Here is a 25,011-nt window from a genome sequence, read left to right as displayed (position 1 = left end):
GAGGACTTTTACATGTAGGTGGTACAATTTTGATGACAGACAATTTTGAAACATGAGAAAGAAATAATAAAAATAAAATTAACAAAAACAAAATTAAAAAGAACAAGAACATAAATTAAAAAATACAGCGATTTGATTGGTTTACAAACATACGACGTCCATTTAGGAATAGTGTTGAAATAAGTCTTTTACGTGATCCACAAGATTCGCATAGTTAATCTTAAATTTATCGACATCACCTAAGTATTTTTTTCCGATAGTGTGAAACCGTTGTATTGGGGAGTTCGCAATGTAATTGCTGATGATAGAGAGGCTTTTCAACAATAACTCTTGGGTTTTCCGAGCCCCATATGCGACAATTTTGCTTGTTGACGAAGCCACCGAGGTGGAAATGGGCCTAATCACTCAAGATAATTTGCATTTGATTCACTCAAGTGAATTTTAATCATTTCAATGCGTTGTTGAAGCGTGTATCGTTCCATTTTTATTAATGGCGTAGTTTCTACTTGTCAAATGTCTAAAAATGACAGCTTCAAAAGTAACATCTACCGAAATAGCGGGCTTATCAAAATAACACCTCTTATTGGAAAACCCTGTACTTACAGCTTTTATGATCTCAAAGGAAATTTTGGTTTTGATTTGTGAAATAAGATAAAATTAGATACACACTTTTTTGGACGCGAGGTCTATTGTTCCCAGAACTACTAGTAAAGATATTTGTAGGTTTTTGCATCTTCGTTGCTTCCTCTATCTGCAACCTTATCTGGACATAATAAGTGTGAACCCTTATTGATATTTATGGGTCTATTTCTTTAACCAGGTTAAGTATTTCACCACAAAGAAGTTTAAAAAAACTATATCTTTAAGGCCCGTTACCGTCACTACAATTAACCGTTACATCTTTAGTTACCTTGTCATCTAATTATCTTACTAAAGTTGTTTTACATTTTGATTTATGCAAGTAGTATGTATTACAGTCGGTGTTCCCCTATCCGATGCGCTTTTTAATTCAGTGCCGCTTGACTGGAGCGAGACGTTTTCTTCTTGTCTACAAATAATAAATACCTAATGCTAACCTTAAAACTTAGAATGTTACAATGCAAAGCGTGCCAGGCATCACAACAGATATAGAACTATTCTTTACCGAATTTCATGCAGTATGGTATCCATCCAAAACGTTTACATTATTTCTCAATATGTAGGACTGTATACACTGAAGAAATAAACCGATAGAAATGTCTCGTGGCCGTGTCTATGTGTTCAAGACACAGATGTAAGATCAAGTTTCCCCTACTTCTGGTGAAATTGATCAAACTTTTTAAATAACGATCATTTTGAAAGTCGCAAAGTCTGTTGTTACGCAATATAATAATATTAATTAATTTCAATTTCCTGCCCTTAGATCAATGTTTCCCTAGTATGTATTATTCTCACAATTAAACTACGGTTTTTGGCTACAATTCTGTTGTTAATAGATTGGTATTTTACCATTGGTATCTCATATGCTATGTTAGCTGATGTTTTTAATATGCCTCTATTAATGTATAAAGCTTTAATAATTAAACATTTTATAAGTGCATATTTTAATGAGGTCACTGCATATCGGGTTTTTTGTTTTGTTTTTGTTTCTTCTTAATTTTTGTTCATTAACTTTTTTCTCATGTATATTATTTTTTCTTTTTTTGTCTTTTAAACTTATATAATCTTATCATTTTTCTTTTCTTTCTTCTTTCTTTGTTGTACTATGGCTGTCAATAACTATCATTCGCACTTGTGCCGTTATTTCTAAATATATAAATTATTAATCCTTTATTCCTTTAATCCTTTATTAAATATTTAAGAAATATATTTGTACAGCGCCCTTGAGGTGATTTCTCACGAAAACGGCGCTATATAAAGTAGCCAAATATTATTATTATTATTATTCAGGGCTACATGCAAGTATTGTACAATGTAACAGTGATAATAATTTGTATAGCACAATTTTTGTAAAAAACCACCATTAGGGCGCTGTACAATTTTGATTTCCTGAGCTCTATCTAATATCTATCTCTATCAGAAAACAAACTTATCTGGCCACTTCAGATAAACACACTTTTTATAAGAAAGTAAATTGGGGAAGATAGGTAGATATTTTTTTATATTTATCATTCGTTTACATACTATAATCTTATAACGCAGTACAAAGAATATAATACGAACTGGAAAACAGTAAAAACGAACGAAGAGAATGGTAGGTACCTAGCTACAAATAACTATTGATGTAACATTTATTATAAGATTATTGGCGAAAGTAAAGTTGGTATTTATTTTTTATTTAAGTGTTCAATATATCCATATTGACATAACATGGCAGGAGATAAATAAATTACGCCGTAAGTTCATCGCCCTTCATGGGGATTTTGAATTATCATTTGTTTTATATTGGGGTGTTAACGGATTGCGAATTTTGGGAGTTTTATAAAATTTGAAAAAATTAATTTGTCATTTTATGGCCTCATTGTAGCATAAAAATAATTGATTTTAAACGTAAACATCTTGCTGGCAATGCACGACCTCGACCCACGACCTCGGTAACCGAAACAATTATCTATGATCTTTGTTGTATTGTACTCTTATTGTATTCCATTGTGCTTCTAATATTATTATATTATGTAAACTGGCGACACCAGTTTCCTTTCAATTCGGTTTAGATCACAATTCTAGGAATTATCTGTTAAGTGACTGTTGTATGGAATTCTTTTTATATTATACATTGTTCCCTACTTTGTGAGTTTTGAGTAAACCGGTGGAAGATGTTTCTCTTTGAATGCTTGTAAAAGTATCACAATTAGAGTTCTAATTACCAAATCTTGTCCTGAATATTGTTAGTCGGGATAAAAGCAAGTGTTCTTTACCAAACGCTTGCCTTTATTGTGTAATGTGAGAAATATATTGATTTTCGTTCTTTTGAATGATATTGAATTTTAATAGTTTAAGTCGTTTTTTTACATACTTAGAAAAGGTGTTGTAAGTTGCAGATAAGAATGCAATAGTTCTCTTTTTACTTATTTTTGTTTTCTGTAAAAGAGCCATGTATGTTTGCAACGATTAGATATCGAGTCACAGATAGCAAGACAATCGCTACCTTTGAATAATATATATTTTTTAAATCTTAAATGACATGTTGCACATGCTGTTATTTTTATTAAATATTATTATTATTTCATTAGATTAGCAAGGCTCCATCTGGATCACAGTGATGTTATGCGATAATGTGCTCTATAGGAAGCTATGTTATATTTGATTATATCATAACAGTGCTCTATCACATAGAAGATAGAACCATATTATTCCAATATGAAAAAATTAAATCAGCCAACGAAAACATTCACGAATTTGTAGAATTAACGTTTTATAAATAACAGCATTTTTCAATGCGATACTTGCAAATTTTCTTCCTCCAATTAGGAATGATTATGCGTACCATCTGCCATTATCAGGTAACCTATCTGACAGCTTCACCTCCCACTAATAATTTATTATTCCTGATAGAACCACCTTAGCGGGCAGATAACTAAATTGGCAGGTCTCGGAATCTTGGAATTTCTACTATCGGCCACAACATCTAGATATCATAATACGGGCCCTTACCGGTATTTGGAGACCTGTTTGTTTCAGTCATGGTTAGTGATGTGCAACCGGGAATATTCCCCGTCCTGATGTAAATTCCCCAAAGTCGGGAATGTTGTCTTTTTTGTGAAAATGTATTATATTCAAAAAGTTAATAACCACATTAAAATTAGTATTTCGATATCTCTAAAAATGACGAAGTTATGTGCTTTCAAAGTGAATTTAGGTAAAACGCATACAATCGAGACACAACTGTGTCACAGGGATTTCACCATTTAGATTTTTTTTAAATCCCGCAATATTCCCAGTGTCGAAAATATTCCCTAAAAATAATTTCCTGGGAATTTACCCATCACTAGTAATGGTAAGTATTTTTGCCGAAAAAAATAATTTTCCGCAGTCGATATGATGGCAAATCAAATAATGATTAATGTATGTTTATTAGTTTACACCTAGCTAATGTTGCCACGTAGTATGGCGGTTTGTATCTATCATCAACTCTGTTCCTGTTTGATATTCAAGAATAATACTTGTTTACAATAACGTTGTTTAAGAAAAAAAAAACAAATAAAACTTTGGAAATTGATTACGGTTTAAACTCCTATTTAAAAGTTTACCAGACTTAATGGGGTTTTTATAATCGATTATGTTTAAAGAAGTAAGGTAATGGTTTTTGCGACGTAGTTCCAACGAACTTTTTATCTGAAACTATTCAATAGGTAACAGATTTAATTATTACTGTGGAAATTTGGTAAGACGTTCGATAACTACTTTTAAATTGTAAATCCTTTATTGTTAAGAAGTCATTGTCAAGTTACAAAGTAATCTTTGTTTAAAGGTTTATCTTGTAGAATTTACAATATTTCGCTCAGCTAACGTTTTCATAAGAAAACAATCAAAGTTAAATGGATTAAAAAATTGCTAAAATAAAATTAGTTAAATAAAACCATAGACAACTCAAATGTATATATAATATATTATACTAAACCTTTAATATGGATACTTAAAATAGAATGAATATATTTAAATTAAATTAAATACATCTATTTTAATTTCAATTTTGTTTTGTTTTGATGAATAAATGAAGTGGAAATTAACCCACTTCCCGACTTCCGATCGAGCTGAAACTCGGCAGATCGACTCGTTGTCAATGACAATGCATTTATAAACCTTTGGTGGCACTCATGCACACACACGAGTGCACATTAACCAATTTTAATGAAATTGCTTGACATTATATTTAACAATAGATCCTGGGTTCGATTCCTAGTTGTGACCGTTATCTGTTTATTTTTTGTGTGTCTTCCTCGTTTAGATTTATTAGTATTATATTCTTCTTCAGTGTTATATTTAATAGTAAAATATTTTTTGTGAAATAAGTTGTTTTGTTGAATTTCACTATTCCACTACAGCATCGCCAATATCCTTTTGGAAGCAAGTTCGTTCATCCCGTTAGTGCAATTTGCATTCTGACCCAACTGCAGCATCGGTGAGATCCGGATTAAATATGCAATGGCCCAGCGGACCGTGGCTACCACTGTACTCTGCGCCAGTCGCGTACTCGAGACTTTTTCAGCCCCTGGGCAATCGACTTAATTAAATAATTGACCCCCTCTCTTTGCCCGGAGTAATCCTGGAAACTTACCAAGGTTAGCCCGATACATAAATCTGGAACAAAAACGGACGTCCAGAACTATAGACCAGTAGCGGTTTTGTCAATACTCCCAAAAATATTCGAAACAATAATTTGCGAAAAGCTAAACAACAAATTAAACCGTTTCTTTGAGGAAACCAACACGGATTTCTATCAAATAAGTCCACCGTCTCTAATCTTCTAGAACTCTCACAGAGAGTAGCAAGAGGATTAGATTCTGCCACTTGGCAGAACGGACATACTGGCTCGGCTAGCATGACACGAGGTATGGCGCTGTTAAACAACGCCTCCAAGACTATCGATATTTTTAATAGTAGCCTTGAAGAATTCAAGAGGCATGTCAATGCCAAAAATCACTATTTATAACTCGTTATTTATATTCTTTTTTCTTTCATTGTTTCGTATCATCTATATGTAGTTTTATATTTATACTATTTTTATCAATGAAGTATGGAGTGAGATAACTTAACTTTACTATTTGGAAACTGTAAAATGATCTTACTTCAACGCTGTAATCTGCTGTCATAAGTATATCTATCATGAGCTACGCACATTATTTGGTCGATTTCGTATTTAAACATGAATATTAATAATTTCCTTATTAAATTTCTTTTAGATTACAAACAAATAAGAAATTATACATAAAAAAAAATTTTAATGAAGATTTACGAATACGTGTATTGCAAGGCGGGGAAAAGGTTATACACTAATAATAATTTTAATATAATTTTTTTTTTTTTTATAAATCGGCGTTTTTTGAAAAACAGTTCTTATCTTTTTACATAAAATAAGAGGTTAACATGATTAGAAGTTACCATAAGTAATTATCTATATAATTTAATTGTATGTTTTACATAATCTATCTCACTAGGTGTGACCTGTTCTAAGGTAGGTGACAGGAATGTACAGTAAACATATTTCATTGCCATGTTATTGAGAGAAAATTAGGAAATGTTAAATTTAGATAAATATTGTTGGAGAAGCATTAATTTAGTGTGTATTGTCTAAAATAAGATAAAAAACGGTACGTTTTTAGACACCTGGTTAAAAATTTAAAAATGTTAAATTTATATAAAACAAAAATGTAGGGCATATAAGCAATGCAAAAAAAGAACAAGTTCTATGCTGTTTATTTAATTAATACCGCCCTAATTGAGAACTAGTATATAGGGAGGAAAGTTTGTCTGGTAAGACCCCTGGCAGGAAAGATTCCTATGCGTTAACCCAAACTGCCCTTTCGTTCGCTGCGCCCATGCTACATGTGCGAGTATCATAATATAAGCCAGTTTAAAATGGACGTGGGCTGTTGGGAAGGTAAACGGCATTAATACAACTGGTAGGTGCATACTACTGCAACCAGTGCAGAGAATGCAGCGTGCATTTCTCCAAACATTCACATTGCACGGTGCAAACGGCTTGTATCCACGCATGGAAATTATTGAATTTGCCTTACACGGTAATATGTTTCAGAATTACTTGCGATTACCTTTTTTTTAATGTTTGATATTGGAAATGTAACAAGTTGACTCTGGTACCAGGTGTAACGATTATATCTTGATTTTTTTTTTGTTAATATACACATATTTCCGATTCAAAATGCTGAGAATAACGTAAGTCGGGTTTATATTTCAATAAAATGTTTAATATTATTATTTTTAAAACGTTACAAAATTTACATTTTAATGCGTTTTAAATCATATTAAAAAGCAATATGAAATATACGCGGAGAAAAATGAGTATTGCTGATGTATTGAAAAAGGGAATGCAGGCCACTTCCTGACAAACTTAAAGTAAATTTGTAATAATATCGGAACATGTTTTTATTAATAATATAATAATGACACATGCGAAATGCTGAAATGTTAGGATTTTTATGAACATGTGTCCCGACATCGTGACAAATCATTGGTATTTTATTAATAGTTTATCAGGAAACATATCGATTCATCCGTTGAGGGCTTGCCATCCCGTTTTTAAACGGAAAACGAATAATTTTAAGAGTTTCTCAATAAATCTATATAAATATAAATAAAAATGTAAATGTTCGTTTCTTCATAATCTTAAGTCTCTGAAAATTTTTCACCGATTGCTTTGAAATTTTTACACAACACGCGTGTGTTTTTATATACCTATATTATAAATATGTGACCGGTAAAAACATGTTTTTTTTTGTTTAAAAACAGCGCCTTCTGTTGGACGTTAAAGTGACACGCGCTATTGTTTCCCTATCTGCACAGGGAAGGGCGAGTAGTCCAGTGGTAACGCATTGGACTGCCATTCCGAAGGTCGCGGGTTCGAACCCGGCGTGCGCAAATAAATTTTATTTGATTAATTTGTGTTATTTCACAATTAATTAATTAAAATAATATATAGTATATTTGCGGCACGTTCCAGAGTGGAAGATACTACCAGTATCGCCCTGGTGTAAGACCACCATTCAGAATTGAAACGTTGCTCCAAATGGCTTTAGCCGTGTTTAGTGACTAGATCTGAATAGCCAGGTACTTCCCCACCTTCCTCTTTCCCTTCCCCACTTACCTTCAGCCTCACAACATCCCCCAATTGGGGATGCCATAGTCTCACTGGCTCCAGACGGGAGCAGTTGGGACTCTTGTGAGGTATTCACTATAAAAAAAAATAAAAAATAAAAAATAAAAAAAGTCAGACTGAGCAACCGCAACGCGTGGCGGGGTACAGCTAGTTAACAATATCAGTAAGTTTTCTCCATGTAGAATGCAAAAGTATGTAATTTATAAAATAAACTAAATCTTTTAAATATAATTAGCAGCAGCAAGGCTTGTCGTTTAAAATCAACTTTACTGACTCTATATCGATATACGAATTGATTCTGTTCAGAGATGTGCAAAATGGGTACCCAAAACCATTTCAAATGAAAAATGGAAATGGGTCAAAACTTTTCCATTTGAAAATGCAAAATGCAAAATGGATTTTAGAAAAGCATTTCAAATGCAAAATGCAAAATACCTATTTTCAAAATGCTTAGTTAAAATATTTATAGGATTTTAAACAATTTTGTCATTTGATAATGGACATCAATGTCGAACAAACATATTACATGATGGTAAATCCAAAAACACTACGACTACAGATTATGAAACCAAAAAAAATTTGCGCGGGACTAATGTTGCCAACGTAAAAACATAGAAACTGCTATCTAACTTTTAATATTACAGCGTCATGGCCATATTCAGTATTTGAATCAGTATTTTTTGTAATGGTATCACTCAATTGCCAGGGCTCCTACCAGGGAGCAACTTGACAAATGTAAATTATCTCTCATAGCGAGGTTGAGGACTGACTGATATTTGGGGCTTATGAAAAAAAGATGAGTGGAGAAAGTATGAAGAATGTTGCAAAAAAACATTTAAAATGGAAAATGCATTGAGAAAAGCATTTAAAATGCAAAATGGAAAATATGCATTTTGCATTTCCATTTGAAATGGATTTAATTGAAATAAAGCACATCTCTGATTCTGAAACAGGAAGATTTCTCTCTTTTATGTTTTTTTTCTTTTATATATCCAATAATGTTAGTATTCAATTTACAAAATCACAGTTTATTTGTAAACAGATTCTGCTCTTTAATTATTACTACGCGTGACAGCTTTTTCTAAAAATTCATTATCAAACTGATAATATATGTTTATTTTTTTGTAATAACTAATAACTTTCTTGAGTAAAACCTCAAATTGCGATCATACATAAAAATAGTTGCCAATAAACAATGTGCGGTGAAAAATGAAGACATTGTTGGTAGTTCTTATTCGAAGTATGATACAGTTAAAAGTGACCGAGGGGGATAGGGTCCCGTTAGCTCAGTGGTAGAGCGTTGCCCCGGCAAGGCAAGGGTCCTGGGTTCGAGTCCTAGATGTGACCGTATCCTTTTCTGATTTTTCTGTTTCAGATTTTCGTTTAGAAATAGCTAATATTGTCTTCAATAATTGATAATATATGATTATATTAAATCGTCTCCATCTGCAATTTGCGCCCAATGTTCGCATGGCCAATCGTGAAAACCAGGCATTGTGCATAATTATTATCTGCTGCAGTTTGGTAATGACTTATGTAACGTATTTTGTATTTTATTAGACAGAGAATTGCACTTCTGTATCTCTCCGATTTATTTTTCATGTTTCCGCCAAGCGTAATTATCTACAAGCACCTAACCTAACCGTATCTATGCCATTTTTTATAAAGAAGCGTTTAAAAATTTTTTTCACTTTTCTGCTTCGACAATATTTTTTTCTTTGTAGGGTATTACTGGTTTTTTTTTACTGAAGTAACTATTGATTTATAGTTAATGTTATGCTACATTTACTTTTAAATTATTCAAATGCGAGGATTGTTTAAAAATGATCATTTAATTTTTTAATCACTCTGATTACTGATGTAACAATAATGTTTATAATACATTTGTCTGATAAAATATGTGTTTAAAATCAGTAATTTTATTTCAATGTTAAGACGAAAAAATGTAAGGTGAGCCATTTTTAAACTTTTTTTATGCTTGATTTCAAAATGAAATGTTTATTTTGAATGAAACAATTTGAAAGCTTATTTCATCACCTTTCAAAAACAGTTTTTATTTTTCGAATACGTTTAGAAATATCCCATTTATTTATTATTTTTCTATAATGATAAACTAATGTTTATAATACAAGGTGCATAGCAGAAAGGATAACAAATTATTATAAGCAATCCATACAAATTGAAAATATCGCCCGAGTAAAAATAAATGCCGCCAACGTTTATCATCATAATAAAATTATAATATTTGAAAAGTCAAAATATTTCTCCAACAAATGTAGATATAATATCTCTCGACGCCATCTTGTGGGAAATTTTGGACTAATAAAGCTTTTCCTACAAAAATAAAGTTGGTTGTTTACACGTGAAAAAAATATAATAAGCTGTAATTTACACGTGAAAAAATATAATAAGCTGTAATTGTTGATTGAAGTACTAGTACATATTGAATTATTTGGATTGTTGAAAATAAGCCGACGTAGCTCAGTGGTCCAGAGCACCTGACCGGATATCAGCAGGTGCGGGTTCAATTCCCGTCCGCGGCATTTATTTTTACTCGGGAGATATTTACAATTTTTATGAATATTTCAGACGACTAATTATTGCTTCTAATAATTCGTTACCATTTATTTAGATTTAATCGAGAAGCGGAAATACTCTTCAATTGTCAGACTTTCTGACAAATTGAGGTATGAATGCTTAAGAATAAAATGGGAATGGGAAGCGTTCCCCATTCTTTCTGTGCAGTGTAAAGCCAGGGGAACTATATCGCCATCCGATCGGCCGAAGTTGTGAGAGAGGTTACCTGTAAAATGAATAAGAAAGAAGATTGTAAATAGTTGTTCCACACGCGTGCCGTATTATGAAAAAGTTCTCGTGGTGCCGACGTCAACTGTGAACGGGTGTTCCGCTCTTGTCCGCCGAGTTTCCGCTAGTGCACTGATGCGTAGGTGAGCAGGCTTTATTGTAATACCCGTAAAACCACTCATCATTGTTCTACGATTATTTTTTAATAATCTTTTATTAATATTCGTATTTTTTATTGTATACTTTGATTTACTACTATCTACTAGGCAGGTAGGTACCTACCTACATCCATACAACACACTTTTCTCAAATTTGTAAATACCATTTTGAAATTTTGAATAATTTTCCCTGATTAATAATTAAATTAATTAAAAATTAAGGTCAAACGCACATGTTCATAAATGGCGTTATTATTACTATTTTTTTAAATACTCTTTTTGCAAGGTATTGCTTTGCATTATTAAAACAAATCATATTTTTGCGCCTGTACATACGCAATATGAATATGAATGAATAGTTTTGTTCGTTAAAAATCCCAATTCTTTCGAGAAAGGCATACAAATACAATATTGGATTGAATCATTGGTACATTACGGTTATGCATGAGACAATGTATGAATGTGAACGTAGCAAGCAATGTTTACCAAGACCGAGTTGTTTGGCGTTCTATCCTCTCTGCCTACCCTTGTGATGGTTAATTAGATTAATTTTCTAAAACCGTTTATTTACGTAATAATATTTACCCTAAAGAAGCATGTGTTACGTTAAAACTTGAATTATCTTTTCTTATCTTTCTTGTGAATCATACAAAACGTTCGTCAATGTCTTAGAAAAAGTATATTGAAGTCCTATCTATTCCGTAGATTGGCCTGATCCGAAACACACGTCAACCGCACTCAGTTATTTTTTTGCATGTGGTACCGTTTTATTTGATTTCGGATTTTAGGGGTAGTAAATAATCCTTTTGTTGAGGGTTTATCCCACTCCCAACACATGACAGATTGTCATTACTTGAAGGTTGCTTTATTTTTATCATCGCCGATAAAATTCATCCTTGCGTCACTTGTCTTTCCTAAAAAAATTATTTACATGAGAGTTTTGAAAATTTGTTGTAATAATATTAAGATTGATATTATGCTTACATTTGTTGTCATTATCTCCGAAGCACACTAGATGGAATATATTTTATACTTAAATTTGTTGTCATTTAATCTACCTGCATGTACCTCCGAAGCATACTAGATGGAATATATTTTATACTTACATTTGTTGTAATTATATCTTCTTGTATGTGCCTCCGAAGCATACTAGATGGAATATATTTTAAACTTACATTTGTTGTCATTATACCTACCTGTATGTACCTCCGAAGCATACTGGATGGAATATATTTTATACTTACATTTTTTGTCATTATATCTACCTGTATGTACCCCCAAAGCATACTAGATGGAATATATTTTATACTTTAATTTGTTGTCATTATAATCTACCTGTACGTACCTCCGAAGCATACTAGATAGAATATATTATTTACCAACAATAACTTCGTGTTCAATTCTGTTATGGAGATAATACATAAAGTAGGTAATGAAGTAATAGATGTCACTGATATTTTCGATTTTAATTTTGACACATTCAAAGCCAAATTAGTTCATAATTTTTTAGTTGATGTAAATAACGAGTGATCGTAATTAAAAGGCATATTATGTTATATTTGTACAATTTTCTAATTTTCTATAAGTTCATTTCTTGGCATAGTTTTTCCGTGGGGGTATCTGGGTTTACTGAAGAGTTTGTTTTATATATTGTTTAACGATTTGCAAATTGTTTAAGTGTATGTGTTCGTGTTTTCGCGTGATTATTTTAGAATATTTAAAGGTTATTTTGTAGGTTAAAGCGGCCAAAAATCAAAAAGTTGGAGAAAACGTCATTTTAGATGTGGTTGAAATGAAATTATTTATATCAAATAAGATAGGTTTATCTAAAAAGACGCTGTCTAGATTGCATTTAGTTCGGGTTGAATCTTGCGATCATACATAAAGATAGTTGCCAATAAATAACATGCGGTGAAAAAATGAAGACATTGTTGGTAGTTCTTATTCGAAGTATGATACAGTTAAAAGTGACCGAAGCGGATAGGGGGTCATTAGCTCAGTGGTAGAGCGGTGCCCCGTCAATGCAAGGGTCCTGGGTTAGAGTCCTAGATGTGACCATATCCTTTTCTGATTTTTCTGTTTCAGATTTTCGTTTAGAAATCGCTAATATTGTCTTCAATAATCAGAAATTATTTCCTTTTGAAATATTCATTCACGGTTTTGAGTTAAATTAAGAGTAGCAAATTTTTTATTAAATTCTTGTTTTGCCGCGCAAGATTACTAATTGCCCGGAGCTAGTGGGTCTAGGGCTTCCTCAATTTGGAAAATTGCTTGAGACTGATTAAAGTGGGGATGGGGTCCATAGATGGTTAACTCAAAATTAATAAATTAATAACTATCCACTATAAGCGCAATTAAAAGTGTTTTTAATTGACTTGAAAACTTCTAAATGTTTTTGTTAATTTTCTCTTCTCTTTTTGTTCCAGGTAAGTTCCAGATATATTACATTATATTTTTGAAATCGGGTAAGTGAAATTTGTAAAAAAATACAAAAATTACTTATAAATTAACTCCTTCTGGTGCTCTCTCCTATCGTAAGTTGACTAACATCATAGCAATTTTCAATCTGCAGTCTGCAGCCCCGAACAACTGCACTCGTAACAGTCACCTAGATTACGAAGCCATGAAATGCGACGTCTTCTTCTGTAACATTAATCTTCACATATATTATCATTTATTTTTATTTGAGTAATCTTGCATTTATCATGCCTCTTAATATTACCGACAAACTAATGACTAAATTACCGATATTCATATTTAAATCGATTTATCGGTAATTTTGCATGCTCTGTTCCAATGGGCTCCATTACGCGATATCACTGTTAGGCATAATGTTCGCCTTATTTTCTGGCTGAAATCAAAGCAATGCGATTACTTCTCTATCAGTTCCACCAGTGGAAGAAAATAAAGTCTTAAATCCAACGTTCCACAAAACAGACCTGAGATCTGTGGAATCGTGACTTTAATGCGTAATTGACACTGAATAAAAAATATCTAGAAGTATCTCTATACCGATTTGAACACCGATTCCACCGACTCCTAGGCCCCAGACAGTCCAGTGAATTATCTGTTTAGACAATATCTGACAATATTAGCGATAGTCTAGATTGCATTTAGTTCGAGTTGAATCTTGTGATCATACATAAAGATAGTTGTCAATAAAAATGTGCGGTGAGAAAATGAAGATAATGTTGGTAGTTCTTATTCGAAGTGTGATTCATTTACATATGACCGAAGGAGATTTTCAAAATTTCCGTTTAAGAATCGCTAATATTGTCTTCAATAATTAAAGTTACGCTTCAGCTTTTTCTTATTTTTTATTTTTTATATTAACTCCACACAGGAGGCCCTGAAGAAAATAATTTCCCTCAGGGCCTATGTCATCTTTGGGGATGCTGTGTGGAGGGTCTTTTTTGTGGAGAGGAAGGAGTGAACATGGGTCTTGAAGAGTCCCGTGTTGAAGGAGGGAGGAAACACAGAGGCCGGCAGCTCGTTTGAGGAGTCACAACTGCTCCCAACCGCCGGAGTCAGTAAAACTGACTCCGGCGAAATGTTACCAAACACGGCTAAAACCATTTCAAGCAACTTTTCAATTCTGAATATATCAATCTAACACTAGGGCGATACTGAGAGTATCATCCACTCTGAAACGTTCCGCAAGTATGTTGTATATTATTTTAAATGAATAAATTGTAAAATAACACAAATTCATCAAATAAAATGTACTTCCGCACGCTGGGATTTGAACCTTCTACCTTCGGATTGCTAGTCGAGAGTCTTACCCTCCGTCCATGGAGACCGTTACTTCGGGAACAAACACGCCCACAACACACCTCTGTCGGTTTATATCTTCAGTGGTAATTGTTCACGTGTGAGTGAGTTATTCGTCCCATGTTATTATTATAACACGTATACACGGTGTCCGGAAACTCGTAGTACAAGCGGGAAACTGGAGAATCAACACCACATGGGGAACCCAAAAAAACATAAAATTTTTTTTTTTGAGCATTTTCACAAAAAAAAAAAAAAAAACCAAAAAAAAATATTTTTCGGCTATTTTAGGGTTAAAGTTTTTTCTGGTGTTTAGGGTTGAACAACAGATGTTTTAACCCTGCAGAGCAGAAATATTTTATGATTACACCGGGTTAAATGAAGGGTGATTTCAAAATAATGCTTCAAATCCGAGTTTCTTCATTTGTTTTACTTTCAAATAGTTTTAATTAGTTGGGTACTTTGATCTTCAGTAATAATTTATAATCAACTTCTAACTCGATTTACTCGATAACGAAAGCTCAAATCAAAAAAAAATATACTACAAAATCGACTCCAAATGTGATGTAGATTCACCAGTTTCCCGCTTGTACTACGAGTTTCCGGACACCCTGTATATTATTGCTGTTGCACGTTCGTGCAAAATATGAATAAGATTTCGTGGAAAGTAATTGAATATTATTCGTACGGAATGTAAAACTCGTGGAGTGTGATTTGAATTTAACTAGAAACGTATTGGGTAGTTGGGTACTTAAGTAATTAAAATTTACTTAAATGATTAAACAATAATGTCACTGGTTTTTTTTTCGATGACTTAGAGTTAAAATATTGTATAACCGTACATCATACCATATATGAGAAAACTAACATAATGATTGGAGAACTTAAAAAAATACATTGTGTAATATAAAAATAAGTTTTTAGTTCTATATTACAGTGTCTGATGTAAATACAATATTTTGGCATAGACTTTCGTTTAGCATAAATGTAAATATAAATTATATATATGTATATATATAATTGTAAAGGTAATACAATGTCTGTGCTCAGCGCCCTTGAGGTGATTTCTCACGAAAACGGCGCTATATAAATTAGCCAAATATTAAATATTATAAAATCATTGTCTGGAGGATTTACAATGGGACTGTAGGTTTAAAAGGTGCAATGTTTGAACCCAAAAAATTATAGGCTATAATCAAGTAAATTTCAATAACCTTTTTTTCGTTCAAATTTGGAGATACAATATTTTAACCATCTTTATGTATGATCGCAAGATTCAACCCGAACTAAATTCAATCTAGACAGCGTCTTTTTAGATAAACCTATCTTATTTTTGTCAATAAAAATGTGCAGTGAAAAAATGAAGACAATGTTGGTAGTTCTTATTCGAAGTATGATACAGTTAAAAGAGTGACCGAGGGGGATAGGGTCCCATTAGCTCAGTTGGTAGAGCGGTGTCCCGGAAAGACAAGGGTCGTAGGTTCGAGTCCTAGATGTGACCGTATCCTTTTCTGATTTTTCTGTTTCAGATTTTCGTTTAGAAATCGCTAATATTGTCTTCAATAATTAAAAAAAGTTTCACTGGAAAACTAAAAACTCAAATCAAACAAGTTTTATTCTATAAAATCTACTAATAATGTGATGTTCCCGCTTGTGCTGCAAGTTCCGGACACCGTGTATACGGACTTTCATTGATACAAATGATATAACATGGTAATTCAGTATTATGTAGATATAGATATATGAAAATCACTCTTCAATTGAATTGTGCATTTTACCCATTTCGTTACAGCTATTTTTAACCGCGTTACCAAACGATCAGTAATGTCAACTTTGTTTCAATAACAAGCAAGTGCGGTACATTATTTCTACTAAAAATTCTCCGCTGAGAACAGATTGCTGTAATAATTTTTGCAAAATCCCGCCAACGTTGTGCCGCAATATTAGATAAAATTAACATAAATTTTGCTAATTAAGGATTATTTTTCACTCAGTCTCTGCTCAACACTGTTTCGTCTGGCCTGTGTGGTACAGTAACTTCTAATTCAAGCATATTAATAAAGCTAAGACCACGCTAAGGGAAGTATATTAAACCCCCCCTCAGCGAATTATTATAATACACTAAATTGTGTAACGTCACTGAATAATACTGGGATGTTAATACGGCTGGAATGTATAGGGTGGTAACGGGAATGACCACAGGAGGGGAGCACCAGAAACTATGTGTTGTGGATTTTAATTAAACCGAGGAAGATTGTTGTCAGTGTTTCAAGTTGATGTTTGCTGGGTGAAGATTTTCTTGGTGTAAGCCAACCTCCATTAGGATAGGAAAAAAATCATCAGTATCTTAAACGATTAACCCCTTTTTTATATTAACTCCACACAGGAGGCCCTGAAGAAAATAATTTCCCTCAGGGCCTATGTCATCTTTGGGGATGCTGTGTGGAGGGTCTTTTTGTGGAGAGGAAGGAGTGAACATTGGTCTTGAAGAGTCCCATGTTCTAGGAGGGACAGGGTGGCCACAGACCTGGAAAACCGGGAAAACCGGGAATTATCAGGGAATTTTACCGAACCGGGAATTATCAGGGAAATGTCAGGGAATTTTAAAATATTCTTAAAATATCAGGGAATTCCAAAAATAAAACGAAATTCGTTATTTACGATTTGTGAAGTCCCAAAGTTGTGTTTTATTACTTTTACTAGCGGCGTGTGTAACAAAAGATATGCCGACAAAGACAAACTAGATAAGTAGGTATTTTTTATTATTATTTTCGTAAATAGCCCTTGCAACACAATCATGTTGTAAACCACCCGCCTTTTTTCCCCTATACTATGTAGGTGCGAAATCTGTAAAGAAAAAGCTAGCAAAGTTACAACAAAGTGTCAAAAGGGTCGGACACCCAGTACGGTCGTAATAAAATTTAAAGATCATCATTATCAACATTTTTACAAAGCGTCAATACAGTAGAACCTCGTAAATTCGAAATCCACGGGACATCAAAAATCAAATTTCGAATTAACGAATTCCCACGTAATTCGAATTTTTATGAAAAAAAAAAAAAAAATACGCCGAAAATCGATTTTCTCGGCCGCCTCTTCAAATCCGGGTGGTATTTTAGTTGTAAATTCGTATTAATACCAATTATTTCTTTATTTTCGCTGCCGATTACCGTAGCGGCGGGTCCTTTAAATTCAGATATTCGCAATAAATTCGTAAAAATGCTATATATTTCCGCGTAAATCGAGATTTCGCGGTAATTTTCCGTCGCAGCCGGCCCATTATTTCAAATATCTGAATTTAAATTCGTAAAAATACGATATATTTCCGCGTTAAACGAGAATTCGCGGCCGTATTTCGTCGCGGCCGGCTCCTAAAATTCAGATTCGAAAAAAAAACGCAAAAATACGATATATTTCCGTGTAAATCGAGAATGCGCGGCCGACCCTTTAAATTAAGATATTTGATGTAAATTCGTAAAAATATGAAATATTTCCGCGTAAATCGAATTTTATCGGCAGTTTTTCGTCGCGGCCGGCCTTTTAAGTTCAGATATTTGAAGTAAATTCGTAAAAATATGTCATATTTCGGCGTGAATCGAAATTTTTCGGCCGATTTCCGTCGCGCCGTATTTTTTAACTCGGATATTCGAAGTAAAGTTAGTAAAAATACGATATATTTCCGCGTAAATTGAAATTTCGCGTCCGATTTCCGTCGCGGCGGGCCTTTTAAAATTCAGATATTCGAAATAAATTCGTAAAAATACGATATATTTACACGTAAATCGAGATTTCGCGGCCGATTTCCGTCGCAGCGGGCCATTTAAATTCAAATATTCGAAATAAATTCGTAAATATACGATACATTTACGCGTAAATCGAAATTTCGCGGCCGAGTTTCGTCGCGGCTGACCCTTTAAATACAGATATTTGGTGTAAACTCGTAAAAATATGACATATATCCGCGTAAAACGTATTTTCTCGGCCCTTCAAACTCGGATATTCGAAATAAATTTGAAAAAATACAACATTCCAGTGTAAATCGATTCAGATTTACAAAATAATAATACTAATTAGGACGATGTATAACCACGTAAAAATTTTTCGGCGTTTTACCGCCACGGCTGACTTTTAGATTCAGATTTACGAAATATTATGATTTATTTTCGCAAAAATCAAATTTTTTCGAATTTCACGAACAAATTTTCGTGCGCGGACAAAAATAAATTTCGAATTACGAACTAACGAATTTCGAATTAAAAAAAAAATTGTATGAAAAAAATTTTCTGCGGAAATTTTTTTGGCTAAAATTTCGAATTACGCGTTTTTTCGAATTATCGGGGTTCTACTGTACTTACTTTTGTTTATTTGTCTATTTTTGTCTGGTCTTTTCATTTGTACACAAATTGTCTTCAGGCGAAATATCATAAATTTGTAATAAGTGTATTTTGTTTTGAATAGATCATTGTGGTGCAAGGAAATAATAAATGCTTTAGATGACGGAATTCCCTTTATTTATGTATCTGTTCTAATTTTCTGGCGTAGATGAAAATCGTGTTTCAAAAATAAAATTTTGAACGATATGTCCTTATACCAAATAAAACATATCAGGGAAAAATATAGAAACTGCCCTGGAAAACCTGGAATTATCAGGGAATTTTGAAATCCGTTTTTTGTGGCCACCCTGAGGGAGGAAACACAGAGGCCGGCAGTTCGTTCCACAGCCGAGCTGTTGAACTTAAGAACGAATCGTAGAAGCGACCCGTTCTCATGTGACAAATGTCAACCGTGTACAAATATTGGGCGCGCGTTTGGCGTGTATCCCGACTACGCACCGGTGCCGAAGGGATCAATGATCAACCCCTTGGACAATTCTGGTAGATATTCTTCACAGACGAGATACATTTTTTTTTTGAGATATATTCCAGGCTGGTACGGCCTCGTAAAAGTTTTGCCATCTCATTTTGTATTAGGGTGAGAAATATAATTTAAACAGTGTTAGAAAGAGACAATACCGCGCTTTCAGTTTGCATTAAAAATACATTTGAAATATATTTGTGAAGGTTTATTTTTTTTAAATAAACAAGCTGACATAAACCCGGCGTGGCTGGGGGTTATCCTTAGGATGTACCACCGTGGACTTTTCTGTAGACTGTAAGATATACAATTCCGTAGCACATTGTTATAAGGTATCTCATTAGGTTTACCCAGTGTTAGCAATGTAAGCTTCAGAAAATATTTTTTTATGACTTGATTACAAAACACCGTCTTTTCTCTACTTTCTATGAATATAATATGCAGTTTAAATACTCGCTGTACTCGAAACAATAACAAAGATTTATTCAAAATTCCTGTTATGCATACTGCTTCGATCAAAGAATTTTAGGTTTATTGCAACAAGATTGTGCAATACTCTTCCAGAGAACACAAAAAATGTGATACTCAAACAAATTTCAAAAAGAACATTATACTTTGGATAAAAAATAATAATAGGGCCTTTACTAGTGCCCTCACCCAAATTCGAAATTATTGATCCAACAAAAATATTGAGCGATTATATTATAATATAAATGTAGATATACTCATATGTATTTTATAATAATAATAATAATATTTGGATGATTTGTATAGCGCCGTACAAATATATTATACGTTTCTACAATGATCTATGTTATTACTAACTATATATGGAGATAATATACAGTACAATACTTACCTGGTAGGTCACTTGAGGTTAACACTTAATTAACATTAACTAATTGTTTATTAGCGAAATTTAGATACAGGATTTAGGAATGGTATATTTAATTTAAGGGTATGACAGCAAATTAAGTTTTAAAATGGCTGCTTCGATACAGGCTAGCCGCTAGCCTAGTGAGGCAGGTTATGAGAAACTTTAACTTTTTCCATTTGTTAACATGTGTTCTTAGATATAGTTGCAAATTTCTTAAATAAATATATTATTATTATATAAACCTTCCGGAAGAAATTCTCTAAATGATAAAAACCCCATCAATTTCCGTTGCGTAGTTTAGAAGAACTAAGCGCACAAACAGACAGATGCGGAGAACGACTTTATTTTATACTATTAAGAGATATATTTTATATTAAATGAAAAGCAAGAGAAGTGACAATAACTTTTATAAAGCCTTTGTCCAATTAAATTCGTTTAGTTAACCATCGTTAAGTGATTTTAAAAACTTTATCTTTGTTTGAATTTAATATTTTTTTTAAATACTGACGTTGATTTTTAATGCTAAATTATTGGGTTTATAAAAACAGTTTATTTTTAAACAAGTTCTGCTGTGTAATTATTATTACGCGTGACAGCTGTTTCGCCCTCTGAAGGCATTATCAAACTGTGACAGTCTGACAGTTTGATAATGCCTTCAGAGGGCGAAACAGCTGTCACGCGTAATAATAATTACACAGCAGAACTTGTTTAAAAATAAACTGTTTTTATAAACCCAATAATAATATTATTGTATATATAAAAAATAAAAAAATAAAATGGAGTTCTACAAATTAAACTTAATAACAATAAATATTTAATGCTAAAATCTGAAAGAGTCTGCTTCTAGGAACAGTATTGTATTTTGAAATACGTAAGAAATAACGCATTTATCGGGAATCAAATGTAACGTGAAAATATATTCTGACACTTCTCGTAAGAGCATGGCAAAATGTCAGAGGCTTTAGGGATTAAATATTATGTTGATTCGATGCCTACTCTTTGTTGAGTTCCAATTACAATTAATTTTGTGGGTAACAATAAACTCACTACTGACTATTATCATAGACACCTCATACTTCGTCTTATACAAACCTAGTATAAAGTAGTTCCAACTATAGTTACACTGGTATATATTTATTTTGAATTATGCATTGTCTTACAGCACTTATATTAATAACTGCATCACTTGCAATGGTGTTTTTGTTTACACATTAATTGTTCTTTAATTTATTGCTATTATTATCCTGTTTATCACTGTACGCTTGTAATTCGATTACCACTGTATTGTAAAAGCCATTATATGGCGTTTGAATAAATAAATAAATCACGTTAAAAGAATTATTCCACTAAATTCAATATCAATGATTAATGGTGCCAATTTCTTATTTCACAATTTCTTACTGAATTAGTTAGTCCAATGAAGCTCGTATCTGCTTTTAATAAATTCTACAAACAGTTATAAACATCCCTGTATGTAATCCCCAGTATTGCCGCCACTCGGCCACTGTCGTCTTAATTAAATTAGAAATTCAATATTACAAACTGTAGCGGCAATATTCTCTAAGACTAGCGCAGACGGTTATAATGCAAGTAACTGGTTCCTTCCTACTCACTTTGGCGGTGGCAAACCTTACGGTACGCCCCTGGACAGATGCTAGCCGCTGGTGTTACTTAGGGTTGCCAGATAGTCCAGATAAAAAAACCGAACATTTTTTATCGAAAATCATTTTACTGTCGAAAATCAAAGGGTCATTTGATAATCATAAACCCCTTTGATTTTGGCCAAAACAAACACAGAAAATTACCGAAAATTTCTGAGGATGAACACAATGAAACACTTGGTAAACATTAAAACTTATATTTATTATTGCTATTGGTAAGCATACAATCACTTTTTAACATATTTGCCACTAGATGCTAGTACTTTAAATAATCGTTTATTGCCTGAAATTGTATATTTAAATCAGTGCAACTGACATTTATTTTATTTTATTACAAGATAATACATTAAAAAATGAAAACAAAGCAATAATGTATTATTCCCAGTGAGTTTATAAAACTCATTTCGGGAAAGACAACATTAGATTAAGGACAAGACAAATAAATAAAATACATTAAAATAAATAAACGCAGATGTTATTATGGAGTTCTAGAGAAAGATTGTGTTAGTCATTTATGAAATTGCTAAGGAAATAGCTTTTGAGAGCTTTTGCCAATGTTTTTTTGTTCGTTGCCGGAAGTTTTACATTTCTAGGTAATGCGTTATATTGTTTATGTGCAAAGTATTGTAAGGAGTTAATTCCAAATTAGGTCGTGTAAGTAGATGACGATAAATGTATTTGATTTTGTGTTCGTGTTTTGTGCTGGTGTATGTCAGAATTAAAAACTGGTTTACTGTTGGTGTGTGAGGAGTGTTGAATTATTTGTAGAATGGCAAAAAAAAATTAAATTGAAGGAAACATGTAATTCGCTTTTTACGGTATTCACACATAGTAGATTTCTTTCGTCAGTCCATACATTACCCATTACACTAAAAACTCTTTCTACGAAGGCATTGGAGACGGGAACACTGCACACATATTGTACCATTTTCAAACAGATTTGAGCAAGTCTTGCTACAACCCGCCAGAATCGCTCACGGCTTTTGCTCTGTAAATTATCTCGCGAGTGAGGTATATTATGTCGTGTATTTAAAAAAAACCGGACATTCTATTGACCGGTTTTCCGAAATTTTCTAGACCTGACAGCCGTTCAAAAAACCGTTTTGTCCGGTCCAAAACCCGACATCTGGCAACCCTAGTGATTCTGCTGCGGCACGCCCCTGGATTTATCATAATTTCAATTTCAATTAACTTGTGAATAGAGGGCGACTGGTAATAGATGGGACAAAGCCCAGATGAGGCATTGCTGGCCTTCTTTACAACACAACATTTTCTCCCTCAATTCCTTACATTTTATTCTAATGTTGTTAAATTAATTGAATCTATAAATCATATCGTCTGAAGCAGTAAAAAACTCTTGATCGGTGAGCTCTGGTGTTATACAAAATATGTACTTACACATTTTATTTTGTCTCTGAAATTTACTCCACAGGACAACTCAACGTTTTCATCTTTTCATAAATTTCGTTATAAGCTTTGAAATCTTTCTTGAACTGACAAAAATGTCGTTTACTTCATTAAGGCGATGCACTACGTCATGTAATATTTTAAATTGAGCCGCTATTGCAGACAACAACCCTTATGTAGATGGCGATAAGGTTTAAATTCCCGCTTAACACAATCCGCCTGTTTTGATTTATGCAAGAAAAAAACATGGCCGAAAAGTGCCTTTTATTTTATTTTGTGGATGTTCAGGCATAAATATTTAATTTTTTTTCGATCATTTTAAAAATAACTTAATTTTCCACACTATACAATAAAATCATAACCGAAAATGGGTTCGTAAGAAGGATATTTTGAACTTTAAAGCAGTTTTCATAGGCTTTTACACTATTTTTTTCTGGGCTTATAAAAAGACTTATCTAAAAAATACTCGATTATTTCAAAGGCCAAGATGTATTCTACTCGCTGTATTTAATTAAAGCATCTGAAGCATTTCTAGGCGACCAAATTTTCAAACCAAAAACACATGATTTTGCATTATTAATACGTATGGCATCGCCTTAAGAAAACAATTGTTTTTATCTTGGTTCCAACTACAAATTCTTTGACTACGCGAGTCATAATAATATATTATGCAAGAACCTAAATCACGAGGAAGCCGGCAAGTAAAACTAGGACCTTCAAAACTCAAGCCGGTGTTTTTAATTACGCCTATTTTAATTTTTTAAATTTTTTTTTCGGTAGTGACTGAATGCAAATCTTGGAAGCGGAAATGAACCCACTTCCTGACATCGGATTGAACTGAAACTCGGCAGGTAGTCTTGTTGTGGATGACTTATAAGCATTTCTCTGAAATCGGATTACATTGCTACAGTAAATATACCAAATAAATGTCGGTCCTACCCGATCGATAATTGTCGAGGTTTGTAGTGTTGTCGATCCTCATTCCTGGGTAGGTAGGTTCAATCCTCAGTCACACCATTTTTTAAAGTTTTAAAGCATTCAACAAAAAACTTTGTTTTTTGTGGGTTGCTTTTTTCCGAGTGGTTTTTAAATTCTGACATTATTTATTAGTAGCTTTTATTATAAGTGGAATAGGGTTAAGCCTAAAATGTTTCTTATGCTAATATTTGTTAGAGGAATTTTATTTTATATTAAACTAACAAGAAGGTAATGGGAAGAGAGAGAGGAAGAGGAAGATAGGATGGGGAATAGGAGATGCTCTCGATACATTCTATTCTCGTGCATTAATTTGTGATGTACGCATTTCTTCGGTTCGATATTTCGGAAGGGTTAATTAAGAATGTCGATAAAACAACTTTTATACGTATTTTTTGGTTGATTTTTTTATAATTTTGAATTAGATTCAGAATTATTAATCATTCAATATTATAACAGATATCGGTTATCCTTACACCACTGAACATAATAATACAGGGTTTTCCTTTAAGAGGTGTTATTTTGAATAGCTCGCTATTTCGGTAGATGTTACTTTTGAAGCTGTCATTTTTTTACATTTGACAAGTAGAAACTACGCCATTAATAAAAATGGAACGATACACGCTTCAACTACGCGTTGAAATTATTAAAATTCACTTGAGTGAATCAAATGCAAATCATCTTGAG

General features: G+C 32.9%; 1 long non-coding RNA gene and 1 other non-coding gene across 3 annotated transcripts in view; both read left to right on the top strand.

Annotated features, from left to right (window-relative positions):
* The window catches only part of LOC149409661 (uncharacterized), a 463,199-nt gene that overhangs the window by 319,525 nt on the left and 118,663 nt on the right, over positions 1–25,011 (top strand). The window lies entirely within an intron of this gene.
* On the top strand, positions 9,092–9,163 carry TRNAA-GGC (transfer RNA alanine (anticodon GGC)). The gene has a single exon. It is a non-coding gene; the product is annotated as a tRNA-Ala (tRNA).

Source organism: Hesperophylax consimilis, chromosome 30 (assembly GCF_061612785.1).
Source record: "Hesperophylax consimilis isolate HC1 chromosome 30, BYU_Hcon_1.0, whole genome shotgun sequence".
NCBI lineage: Eukaryota > Metazoa > Arthropoda > Insecta > Trichoptera > Limnephilidae > Hesperophylax > Hesperophylax consimilis.
This window is presented reverse-complemented; position numbering and strand designations above follow the sequence as displayed.